At 38.1% G+C, this 13,119-nt stretch overlaps 1 protein-coding gene and 1 pseudogene across 22 annotated transcripts in view; one reads left to right on the forward strand and one right to left on the reverse strand.

The window, feature by feature from the left end:
• Positions 1-13,119, reverse strand: part of APBB2 (amyloid beta precursor protein binding family B member 2) — a 336,396-nt gene that overhangs the window by 184,674 nt on the left and 138,603 nt on the right. The window lies entirely within an intron of this gene.
• LOC120588474 (uncharacterized) lies at positions 5,880-5,998 on the forward strand (annotated as a pseudogene).

Raw genomic sequence — 13,119 nt, forward strand, 5'->3', positions numbered from 1 at the left:
CAAAATATTAAAAATAGAACTGCCTTAGGAGCCAGCAATTCCTGGGTATTTATGTAAAGAATTTCTGGGTATTAATCTGAAGAAATCTAAAACACTATTTCTAAAAGATATATGGACCTCTGCATTCATGGCCACCCTATTTACAATAGCCAAGATATGGAAGCAACCTAAGTGTCCATCGACAGATGACTGGATAAAGAAGAAGTGATACATATATATACATGGAATATGACTCGGCCATAAAAAAATAAAATCTTACCATTTGAAACGAGATAGATGGACCCAGAGGGTATCATGCTAAGTGAAATAAGTCAGAAAGAGAAAGACAAATATCATATGATCTTACTTATATGTGGAATCTGATATATAACTAATATAAAATAATACTGAATGTCAACTGTAATTGAAAAATAAGATGTCAAAGAGGGACAAAAGATATAAATAAAAATCGAAAAATTTCACTCTGTCTTTCCCAAATATAGTCAAAAAAAGTTTGACAAATTCTTCTTGGTTTATCTCACTCTCAGCTCTATCCATTCACCGTCTGGACCTTTAGTTCCATAACTCCTGACCCAGCCTCAGTCTAATCCCTCCCCACACCTCCTCCCTTATCTGTCCCAGCTCCACTGTGCCAAGTAAACACTGATAAATGCTCCATTCACGATCAGTACTTTATCGCAAAATCTTCAGAATAAAGTTCTTTCAGCCATTCACAATCTAATACCCAACTGATTCTAGAACCTCTCTTTACTCAAATCCTTCATTATCTTCAAACAGCTACTACTTTCTTGAAAATTCAAACCCAGTGCAATCCTGTCAGACCCAATACTCTCTTGCTATAACAAGTGTTTTATAACATTCCCCTTTACTATCCTGAAATGAAACTCATAGATAATATAACCTATCTATACACATTAATTACAGAAAAGGAGAAATAAAAGGAGAGATATATTTCAATAAGCAAAGTCTTGGGCCTGATGACACTGGTGGTCATAATGAACAGTCATCAATGCTTGCATCTATGGGTAAAACCACTGAGTGTGACAGCTACAAATGCAAAGTGATAGAAGCATGTGTTGTCAATCCAGAAATAATATGCATTGCTGTCAATAACATCAATTTCAAAATGCTGAATGACTCTAAGAAAATTCCAAAAAAATATTAAATATATTTATCAATTAGAAGGCATTTCTACTTCTGAAATATATACTTATATTATATTAAAGCCATAAAAAACACTTTATGTTTAAAACTTACAGACTCAGATAATTAGAAGCATGTTATTCACCTACAAGAATATTTGGTAAGGTATCTGCAAGTTTTGCAGAGTTAAGACAGTCTTTGTCACACAGAGTTGTCTTGAGTACTGCAAGACATTTATCATCCCTGGTTTCTGCCCTTCTACACACCCTAAAGGGTGCTCCAGACCTCCGACTCCCCAACTTTAAAAAGTGTAACCTCAGCCCAGTCTAATCTCTTCCTCTTAAGTCGTTCAATTCGTAGGTCCTATATGATCCTGAACCAATACTTAATGTCTGAAGAGTGTCGTATTCAACTGCAAATTGTTGTTCTCATTGGTCTGACATTTATGAGGATCAAATGAGATACATGTTGCTTGCTTGCTTTGCTTAGTGCCTGGCAGATACCAAACATTCAACTAGTGCTAACTGCTATTACTATTGTTATTTTTTTTCTTATACATCTGACCTGTTTTCTCAATGAGGTTGTAAGCTTTCTGAAGAAAAGCAGTGTCTTGGCAATCTTTGCACATTCACCATAAGTATTCAATACACTTTGCTGGTCCATATCTTCTGTCTTCTCTCCCTGCCCTGTCCTGTCTGATCTCTTGTGAAAATGTTTTACAGATAATAAGCTGAGTCTAAGAATGGAGCTAGTTTAAAACTGCACTTATAATGAAAATTTTTGCCATTGTTGAAATAATTATTATAACCTGCTATGCACAGGAAAGGCTGTCCAAAAAACTACTGTCTTACCCTTGCTGTGGAAAATATGCAGGGTTGTATTAGTGGATACTTTTAAAGTGGACATTGCATTCAAGGATTAAACCTGCCTCCAAATTCATACTGACTCAATCTTGCTTTAAAGTTTTAAGCATTTTCCCCTGAAGAGCTTAATCTCTACTTCCATATCTATAAAATGGAGCAGCTACATCAGATGACTAGGGTTCCTTCCAGTACCAACATGACCTAACATTTACTGAGCACTTACTATGTGCCAGGCACTGTGCTAAGTGGGTACTTTATAAGGATTATTTCATTTATCACTTCCAATAACCTTATGGAAGAGGTATTATTATTTCATCAATTTTACTCGTAGAGAAGCTAAGGTACAGAGGGTTATGTAACCTGTCCAAGGTCACATGGGAGGCAAGTGACAGAGTTGATATCAGGACCCACATCTGTTAGCTCATGACCAGGCTCATGACCCTATGCCATGTTTCTCAGGACTCTTTCTCTTGAAGTTGACTCAAATCATCTGAATTAATTAAGTCTGCAAGACAGTTCTTGCCACAGTATTATTCTTTTGAATTTTTTAATCAACATCCTAATATACAAGTAAACAAAAAACAAAGGGGGCTCTCGACTGCTGGCAAGCAAAACCTGAGTACTCTTTTCCTTACAGCTCAAGACAGCAAAATAGAGCACAATTAAAAACAAATGTGAAATTTTATCTCACTCTGGAGGTGAGTTCTAAAGTCAGAAAATGAAGCAAAACTTGACAACAGTCTAACTTACTTTGAAAAATCCTTTAAATTGCCTACTTAGTACAATACAGTTTCCGTTAAACAACTAAAATGTGTGTAATTTTGTGATACACACATAATGAAGAGTATTTAGCAAGTATATGTATATGCAAATTTTTATTCCAGTGTTTTATATTTAAACAGAGAAGAGAGTAGAGCATATAATATTGCACTCAATGGGAACAAACTTGATTTAAAAAAACTTTTGAGATATAATTACTAGTAACAATTTCTTGTCATCTGCCTACCTGGGTGCTGCATATACGCTGTTGAGAACCACTGTTCTGGAAGAGCCTAAATTTACCACGTTACAATTTAAAGTAGAGAGAAAAGAAGCAATAAAGATGTAGGGAACTCATCCTATCTCTAATGTATATATCTTAAGCAAAAACACTTAAGGGGGTTAATTTGTGACTCTAGCTCTTTATCCTTTCTTGTTGTTAACTGCCACTGTACTTTTTTTGTTTGTTCTTTTAAATTTACTTTTCAATTACAGTTGACATATAATATTATATAGTTTCAGGTGTACAACATAGTGATTAGACATTTACATACCTTACGAAGTGATCACTTAACAAGTCTAGTACCCCTCTGATACCATAGTTATCTAGCTCTTTATCTTACTTAATCCAATGTTCTCAAAGTCAGATTTCAAAATCAATTCCTAAAACACTATCAAACAAAGAAAAATATGCACAGAAGGGAAAGCTCTATTTCCTGAAATGAATCCCAGAAGAAACCACCAACTAGAATAGAAATATTTTCAAGATGAACTATAAATGTAGATTTTTCCATTTATGAGTTACCTTTACAACTCTTGACATTTGTAAATGAAGCAAAAGTTTTATGCTTCCTCCACAAATATACTTGATCCCTATTTTTCATATTTCAAAGATGTAACATCTCAGATTAGAAATAACAGCAATGTTTAATGTTTCTAAGAAAAGCCAGTTTAAAATACGCTGCTGGATAGCCGCGGAAGATGGTCTGCATTAATAGTCTTAATCAACAACCTCTCTGAATCCTCGCCCTCTGCTCTGTGACTTGCAGCCTAGCTATGTGACTTGCTTTGAACAATAGGTTAGCAAATGAGAGACAATGAAGCTTGAAAAGCATGGCTGGTTTCCAGCCGCATGAAAAAGAAAAATGATCTGTGCCACTGCCACTAGAATGTGCTTTGGCTGGCCTGGCAGAAGGATGTTGGAGACTTGGGTAAGATACCTGAATCTTCTTGTTCAAGGCCATCTTGGACCAGCCTAAGCCAGCTGACCATCAAACATATGGGAAAGTGCCACAAAGACCAGCAGCTAGCTAACTGCAGGCACATGAGTGAATCCAGCCTGTTTAAACCACTAAATTTTGAACTTGTCCCTTACACAGCATTTTTGTGGCAATAGATAAATGATACACTAATTATACCCACAACAACCAAAATGAGATCGTAGAAGAGCCATTGGGATTAAACCTGAATTGATCCAGGGGAGGTATGATGCTATGTGAGGATCCCACCATAGCGAATCAAGGTGTGTGTGTTGTTTTGGTTTTTTTTAGGTTTTAATTTCCTACTCTTTAATTGAGGTAAAACTGGTTAATAACATTACCTAAGTTTCAGGTATACATTATAATTTGATATCTGCATACAATATAGTGTGCTTACCACCAAAAGTCTAGTTTCCATCTGTCACCATATTACCCTTTATCCATTTTACCCTTCCCCCACCCCTTTCCGTCTGGTAACCACCAATCTGTGTCTGTGTCTATGGGTTTTTGAGAATCAAGTTCTTTTTTGGAGATTTATGCCCTCTGTAGATTACACAGGGTTATCTTGACCAAGATAGGCTGCATCTTTGGTCACTACTGTTGTTCACTCACAACACACAACTAGTTGCACATTAGAACTATCTGTGACAGCACATTTAGGAATTTTTCATGAGGACATACCAGTGGCATTATTTCTAGTAGGAACACAATCAGAAACAAGTTAAATGTCCAATAACGAGAAACTGATTAAATAAAGCATCACATCTATATAATGGAATGCTAGTCATCATTTAAAAGTAAGGATGTTCCTATATTTACTTACATAGAAACGTCTCTACTGAACATGACTGAATGAAAAAACTAGCTATAAAAAAGTATGATAAGTATATTGGCATTCCATACACAGTGCTTTCAACTTTACTGTATGTTTGAAAATTATCATAAGAAAAAGTTGGAGTAAGGAAGGATATGTAGTGTCATTCTTTTATAAATTTTTAAAAATGCTCAATAGTATGAAATTTTACAAAAATACAGAACACTAAAAAAATTAAATTCCCCATAAACTTAATGATTAAAAAATAATAATAAGGAACAGAGTGACATCCTTACAAACAATGAAAACATACCAAAAAAGCAGGTTTTAAAAAAAATGAAAACTGTAATATACTATTATTTCTAAAGAAAAAGATTATTTAAAAAATAACATAAAACACAAAAGAACAGTGTACATCTGAACTAGAAGATATATACAGATAGTCCTTGGCTTATGATGGTTCAACTTAACAATTTTTTGATTTTGTGATGATGTGAAAGTGATATGCATAATAAACTACATGAGAGAGTCAACACTTTATGATAAAACAGACTTTGTTAGGTGATTTTGCATAACTGTACGCTAATAAGTGTTCTGAGCACATTTAAAGTAGGTTAGGCTAAGCTATGATGTTGGGTAGGTTACATGCATTAAACACATTTTTGACTTACTGCATTTTCAACTTACTATGGGTTAGTCAAAACATTATAGGTCGAGGTGTATCTGTATATAATTTATATAATCTATTTAATGTCTCGCTCTCTATTTGGAAAAGCTCCATGAGGCCAGGGACTATGTCTGTTTCATTCATCAGTATATTGCCAGCGTCAGGCACATGGAAGGTGTTCAATAGTTCGTAAAGGAATGAATAGAAAAGCTCACCAAAATGTTAACAGCAGTATTTTCTGGGTAGCAGGATTTAGAAAAATGTCTTCTAATGTTTTATATGTTGCTGATTTAAGTAATTTTATTACAATGAATATGAAGCATTTTCATACTCAGAGCAAGAGTTACTTTCAATGTGAAAAAAAATAAAGTTTAGTCTACAGCCATGTCACCCTGAACAAGCCTGATCCCATCTGATCTTGGAAACTAAGCGGGGTCGGGCCTGGTTAGCACTTGGATAGGAGACCACCTAGGAAGACCAGGTGCTGTAGGCGTAAATAATAATAATAATAAGGGATCGTAAGCTGACAAAGTCCTTGCAATCTGTGAGGTCAAGCAAGGGTTGCTTCGTCTAAAAGAAAAAAGAAAAAAATAAAAAATAAATAAAGTTTTACATGAAGTTATATATATGTATATACCATATAGCTTTTAAAATGAAGAAAAAATAGCACCCCAACCCCCTACAGTCACTGCATGTCTTCTACTCATAAGTGAAGGCTCTGGGATAAAAGATGATAAGGCTGAGTTTTACTAAGAAAGACTAGGTTTAGAGTTTGTGAAAAGGAAGACAGCAACCACCCCCTTCTGCTTTCCATGCTATTTTTGATAAATTTTACTCTGTAGCTCAGAAAACATGTTAATAGGACTTCTTGTGGTGAGAGGAAGGGATTAAAAAAGCAAAGAGCCCTGTTGTGATAGTTTGGCGCTATAGGGGAAAGGCTCACAGTGCCTGCAATTTATGGAACGAAGATAACATCTTTTCATAAAATCTACACTCCAAGACATCTCAAATACACAACCGAGAAAAGCCAATGGCAGTGACACAAAAAGCACCAAACACAACAATCCCAAACGAGAATGAGATGAAGCCTTAATCTGCCTAACTGGGCCCTCATGTATCTATTGGAGAAAACATAAGAGATGAACTGCCTCATAAAACAGATGGTCTTTCTCTTCAGTTCTTTCTTTTTCCTTTTCTCTTCTCTTCCTTTTCTTTTTTTTTTTCTTTCTTTTTTTTTCCTTGGTCCTTTTCCTTCCTTTCCTTTCCCTTCTTCTTCCTTCCTTCCTTCCTTCCTTTTCCTTCTTCCTTCCTTCCTTCCTTCCTTCCTTCTTCCTTCCTTCCTTCCTTCCTTCCTTTCCTTCCTTCCTTTTCTTTTTTTCTCTCTCTCTCTCTTTCTTTCTTTCTTTATTATTTTAAAAAAAGATAATTAAAGGAAATGAAAAGACGATCTTGTTAAACTGTCCAAGGATTTCATCTGAAGTTGAAAGCATGAGTTTCTGAAGAAAGAATTTCGAGTTTTCCTACAGAGCTGACGCAGGTCATTTGGCAATGCCTATATTAAAAAGGAAAGCCGCTCCAAAGGCAGTTGCCTCCTATACAGTAAGGAACACCGTGGCAGGTCTCACTAACAGAGGCAAGAAGGAAGGCTGAGCGGTAACTGGGCCCTGTTGAAAGAGCACCGGAACGGCAGTCATGACAAACGAGATTTGACTTCTTGATTTGTGATTCAGAGAAATCTAGTTCACTTTATCATCTGTTAATTTTTCTCAGAGAAATGCAATATTTATTTCCCTAGCCCAGCAGTCCCCAAATTTTTTGGCACCAGGGACCAGTGCTCCTATGATAATTTAATGCTTGATGATCTGAGGTGGAGCTGAAGCAGTGATGCTACACTGGAGAGCGGCTGTAAATAAGAATGAAGTTTCTCTTGCTCACCCATCCCGCTCACCTCCTGCTGTGCGGCCTGGTTCCTGTTAATGTCTGTGGCCTGGGGCTTGGACCCCCGGCCCTATCCTATCTTGCTAGCAGAACAAATGAGATAATGGGGGAAATCTCTGTAAAACAAAGACTATAAATGCAACATTGTTAGTTTATAATGGGATTTTGTTTCATTGCTAGATATAAAAGTCCCATTGTGCAGTATTGTTGAAAATTAAAAATCAGGGGAAGGGAAATAAAGATCTAGGAGCTTTGAACCCAGCGAAGGAACACTATGTCCATTTCTCTTCTCCTCTAAGCTCTAAGACACTTTTCTGAGGAAAAAGAGAGGCAGATGAAAGTATACCTCAAACACAACTCAGGATTCCATGCCAGATTCTTGACTGAGACACTGATGGAGCCAGGAGTCTTTTATGGCGTTCGCTGAGATTCAGCTAGAGAGAGCATTGCCCCAAAATGTTTCCACATATGGCCTTCCCACTGAGCTTGAATTTCTAACCAAAGCCCAGGGGATACTATTAAGTCCTGGATAATATTAAGTAACTAACAATTGTTGAGGGCTTCCTCTGGGCTAATCATAAAAGTGTGCACAATCTCTCTCAGCTCCCACAAGTCCTAGGAGGTAGCTATCATTATTCTCCTTGTTTTACATAGAAGACACAGAGCTATAGTGACATTAAGAAACTTGCAAAACATCAGGCAGCTAATAAGCAGCAGGGCCCAGACCCCAAATCCAGTCAACGGATTCCACAATCCTTAGCTTAATATTCTATGCTACTGCTTCCTCCAGGAAGTAGAAAGAAGGATGGAATTGGTGAAACAGAAACTCCAAAGGCCCCATTTGCAGAGTTTATCAATCCCTCATCTACTGGAACTAGAAGGAGAGTGTCATAAACAAGCAGTTAAGAAATGGCTTCTCGTCAGCCACATCACAGAACAACACAGAACTTTCCTTCTGATTTGCCTCCTAATTATATCTGGATCTCTCCTACTTTCCTGCATGCTTGAAATCTTTTCTCCTCTCTCTTTTGGACTTTTCCTGATGCTTCTAATATCACTTTCCCAGTCCCTCTCCATGAAAACCAAATCTACTCTATGTCTCAACAATTACAGCTAAATCCCATTTTAACACACTAAGTATATGAATGATTCCTGATTATACCATGTAGTGGCTTGGGAGACACTTGGCACTTTTCTTAATGATAATAATTTCTAATACTTATATCACATTGACTATTTACCAGGCACTCTATCAAAACTATACACATATTAACCATTTCAATCCTTATAACCAGCCTGTGAGGAGGGAACTATCATTAGCCCCATTTTATAGATAACAGGCAATGAGATACGAAATAATTGTCCAAGGTCACACATCTAGCAGGTAGTGAAACTATTTTGTTTTCAACCTCTCTGAACTTCAGTTCTCTCATCTCAAAAATAAATATTTACTTTACATGGTTACTGAGCAGAAATGGGATATACATAAAGCAGTTTAAACTTATATCCCTCCATCTCTCGTTAATATTTCTGGGATCATTCTAAGATATATCCAGAAAATTTTAATTAGATGAGAACAAGGAGATAAGAGACATGCTCAGTATTGTTTCAGACGTGCTGTCTCACTTGTGCGTCACAACACCCCTCTGCAGTAAGTGCTACCTTCCCCATTTTATAGATGAGAGAGATTAGAGAACTTGTGCATGGACATTCTGCTAGGGACTGAATCAGAATTCGAACCCACAGATGCATACTGTCTTTCCAATGTTTTTTAGGGAGCTTGAGGACAGAGAGCCAAGTCTTCTAGTTCCCTTTATCTTCTCTATATAGCCATACCCAGAACGGTGCAGAGCTGTGTAAATTCTGCATGTGGCCAATGCTTACATGACTTGCAGGTGTTACTTTTCCCTGAGAAAGCAAGATGGAAAATCAGAATCAAAGATAAAGATAGGTACAGTCACATTTACTGATCCTGCACAATGAACAACTCCTCTGATGAAAAAAAAAAAAGAAGGGAGAGAGGAAGAAGGAATGATGGAAGGAAAGAGGGAAGAACAGAAGCAGGGAAGGAGGGAGAAAGAAAGGGAGGAGAGAAAGAAAAGGAGAGGAGAAAAAGTGTCCCAGACTGCAGAAATGGTAATGAAACATAAACCCCAAATTGTAATCTCAACGTTTCTCATCCGCCTCAGGAGTTTCTTTTTCCACAGGGTATTAGCTACCATCTTGGAATAACCTGCTGTCCCTTCTGGGCCCTTCAGCTGTGGCCTGCAGCTAGAAGTCTCAGAGAGGACACTGCCCACCAGGATGACTCTTCTCAGAAAAGCAGCAGGAGGGAAGAAATCTGCACTCAGCCCCAACCTGCAGGCTGAGGCAGCCACCAGGAACAGGGCGTTCCTCTCAACACAGGATGCCCATTCACAAAGAAACATCAACTGTCTCGTCCCTCTCTAGCCACGACTGGCTCTCCTTGTCAAAACGTAAGGACAGGAAAGCGGAAGGCTAGAATCACTGCCAGGAAAGCTGAAACAAAGGTGGCCACCCAAATGCAGAACCACATCTATCACCTCTCTGGTTTTCACACCCAGTATTCTTAAACTGAGAAGAGGACAAGTGCCTTAAAGGTCACGAACTGTCTTAAAAAACTGTTTGGAACTATCGTGGACCCAAAGCCACACTACCATGAGCTTGGGAGGGCCCATAATCTGCTTTATAGGACCCACGTGGGTCTTTTCTCTAGTTTTCCCAGGTTAAGAAACACAGTGATCACAGTGAGAAAAGAGAGCTCTGTAAAAATAAATTATCACCCTCCCACACGATCTCCTTTTCAATTTCCCTAATCTGGTCAGGCGGACATCTACCTGATGTCCCAGCCATCTCTGACTCTGTCCCTCCCCAGCCCTCAAGTCCAGCTGGGGGGACCTGACACCAGTGATCCATGCTCAGAAGGTACTGGCATCTGTATTCTCTTCCTTTCATTTCCAAAGACATCACCTAGGCCAAGATTTTATTAACTCTTCTAGAGGTCTACAATCCACCTCCTGATGCCTTGTCTGCCCTCACCCAGTTGGGCACACTCCTATAGACTCATCTTCCTAAGATAACCCGCCACCTTCACCACCGCCATACCCATGCTGCAGACCACTAAAGGCGAGACTCCTGGACCAGACCACCTGGGTTGGAATTCTGTCTCCATCACCTTCTATTAGTGTCTCTTTGGGTAAATCACCTAACCTCTCTGTGCCTCATTTTCCTCGACTGTACAATAGAGATAATGAGAGTGCCTATGTCAAAGGTTTGTTATGGGTGAGGGCATGTGAAGCACTCAGAATGATGGTGGTACAGAGTCAGTGCTCTGTAAGTGTTTGCTATCCTCATCACCATTGCCATTATTATTTTAAGAGCTCGTGACTGACTACCAAATAAAATCTTATGCCTTTGCTAGGCTCTCAAGACTCTCCACATACTGGCCCAAATTGGCCTGAACTAGCCCCAACTTGCCCCTAATCTCTACGAACATAAGCCCTTCCTCTATCTCCTGATCCTAAAGGGGCATGAACCCACTGAAAATGTGAGCCTTGCATGCTTCTACCATTTGCTCTGCCTGGGATGTCCTGCCTCTTATTGGTGTCTGTCAACTGGCTCTCAAAAACACTGATCCCACCAAAGGCACTGCCATCAAGAATTCTGACAGACAGCACTGAAGACGTAAATGCATCTAGCAAGTTTTATGGTCCTGTCCCTACCTGCCCAAGAGAGACTTTCTGGTCCACCTCAAAGAAATAACCTTTCTCTTCTCTGGGCTTCAGTTCCTGTCTGTAAAACAGGGCATTGGAACAGATGGTGTATATGGCATATTTCTGAAGGTCCTTGATGCTACACAAAATGTTTCCTCATTCTTTTGGAACAATCTTTCATTAAAGAAGAAGAGAGTGCATAAGGTAACCATATATTTTTTTATTTGTTAAATAAATGACAAATTGTTTGAGGTCTCAAGTTCCGAGGTTATGGAAAAAAGTAGAATTTTCCTAGAGGATGTCTAAAATCCATTTCTCTTCACAATCTGCTGTCCCTATGACTTATAGTTCCTGTTTTCCTAACAGCTTAGAAGATAATTTTCATTTCATACCTTATGTTATCTCCATGATACATACCACAGAGCCATTTCTATCTTCCATGTGGAAAATAATGTCTAAGACAGTAAAGAAGAAAATCCAAATTAATTCCCTCTACCCCTCTTTTCAGCAATCAAGAATTCCAGGATAAATAGTTTTCCATAAAAGTATAAAATCATCCCCCAAAATTTCTTGAAATCACCAGGGTGAAACTTAGCCATAAAAAGTTTGAAATGTAGCAGAAAATTTAATAATACCATTACCCTGAAATCCAATAAAGCCTGTTGGAGCTTCACATTTTTAAGAAATCAAACTATTTACACTATGATCCCTAGTACTGCTATAGATTCCTATAAAGCCATAAATATACACAGTGTAGTTCACCAGAACACCAACTATCATAAAAAAGGCCATAAGGAAGATACTGGCCATGAAGGATGGCTCTATGGTACAGCAGATTCACATGGACAAGTTCATTTATTTTGAAAATTACATTTCTAAGTCCACAACTCATCGCTTTCAACTGTGAACAACTTTTAATATGTTAGAACTTCCTTTTCAGATAGTTTTCACACAGGCTAAAGATCATACTGAACATCAAGAAACATTTATGATATGAGGCTATCACAGCATACAGAAGAAAGCTTATAATATCTGTATCTTCATATTTGCTTCACTTAGCACTGTGTTCAGCTTTAAGTCAGGAAAACTAACAGTGGATTCAACAAATAGGAAGCAGTTGGAAGGTCCAGGGTGCTGGTGTTGGTTCAATAGGAACAATGTCAGAGCAGGTTTCTCCATGATGCTCTTGGCTTTTCCTTCATGCTTGTCACCTCATGGTGACAAGAGGGCTGCTGTGAATTCAGACATCTTATTAGTATTCAAGGCAGAAAGCAGGGGGGGCAATGGCAGGGTCATTTGTCAGGTTTCATCAGGACAATAAATGCTTTCCGAGAAATCCCACCCTCATTTCAGTGGACTTATTCTTGGGTCTCACTGGCCAGAACTAGGTCACAAGGACACACTAGCTACAAGGAATGTGAGGAAGTCAGGAGTCAGGACCGGAAATGCTGGCTTAGATCATCACAATCTACTCTCTGAGGCTGATCACCATGCCACCTTGAATATAATCCAGGTCTGTTACCAAAAATGGAGTAGGCTATGGGGACTGAGTAGGCAACTCACTGTGCTTCCATTCTGAGTCTCCATCCTGGGAATAAGAAAGTTATCCAATAAATAGAGACGATAATTACAGTATTTTCAAAGTGTTTTCTTTTCCTCATATCAAAAGTAATATGTTAGAAATTCCAATGCCTATATAAACAAACGAAAGTTATTTAATCTTTAGGTTCATATGCTCTGATTGAGATATATATAGATATATAGATATATATATATATATATAGATATATATATATCTATATATATATATATATATCTATATATATAAACAGTTATAAATGGGCAAATAGCTAAAAGGTAGGTGTGAAGTCTTGGTGCTGTGAATTCTGATCACAATCTGAATACTAAGAAGCCTTACCTAAAGTGAAGTTTACCTTTCCCC

The sequence above is a fragment of the Pteropus medius genome, unplaced genomic scaffold (genome assembly GCF_902729225.1).
Source record: "Pteropus medius unplaced genomic scaffold, Ma_sr-lr_union100, whole genome shotgun sequence".
NCBI lineage: Eukaryota > Metazoa > Chordata > Mammalia > Chiroptera > Pteropodidae > Pteropus > Pteropus medius.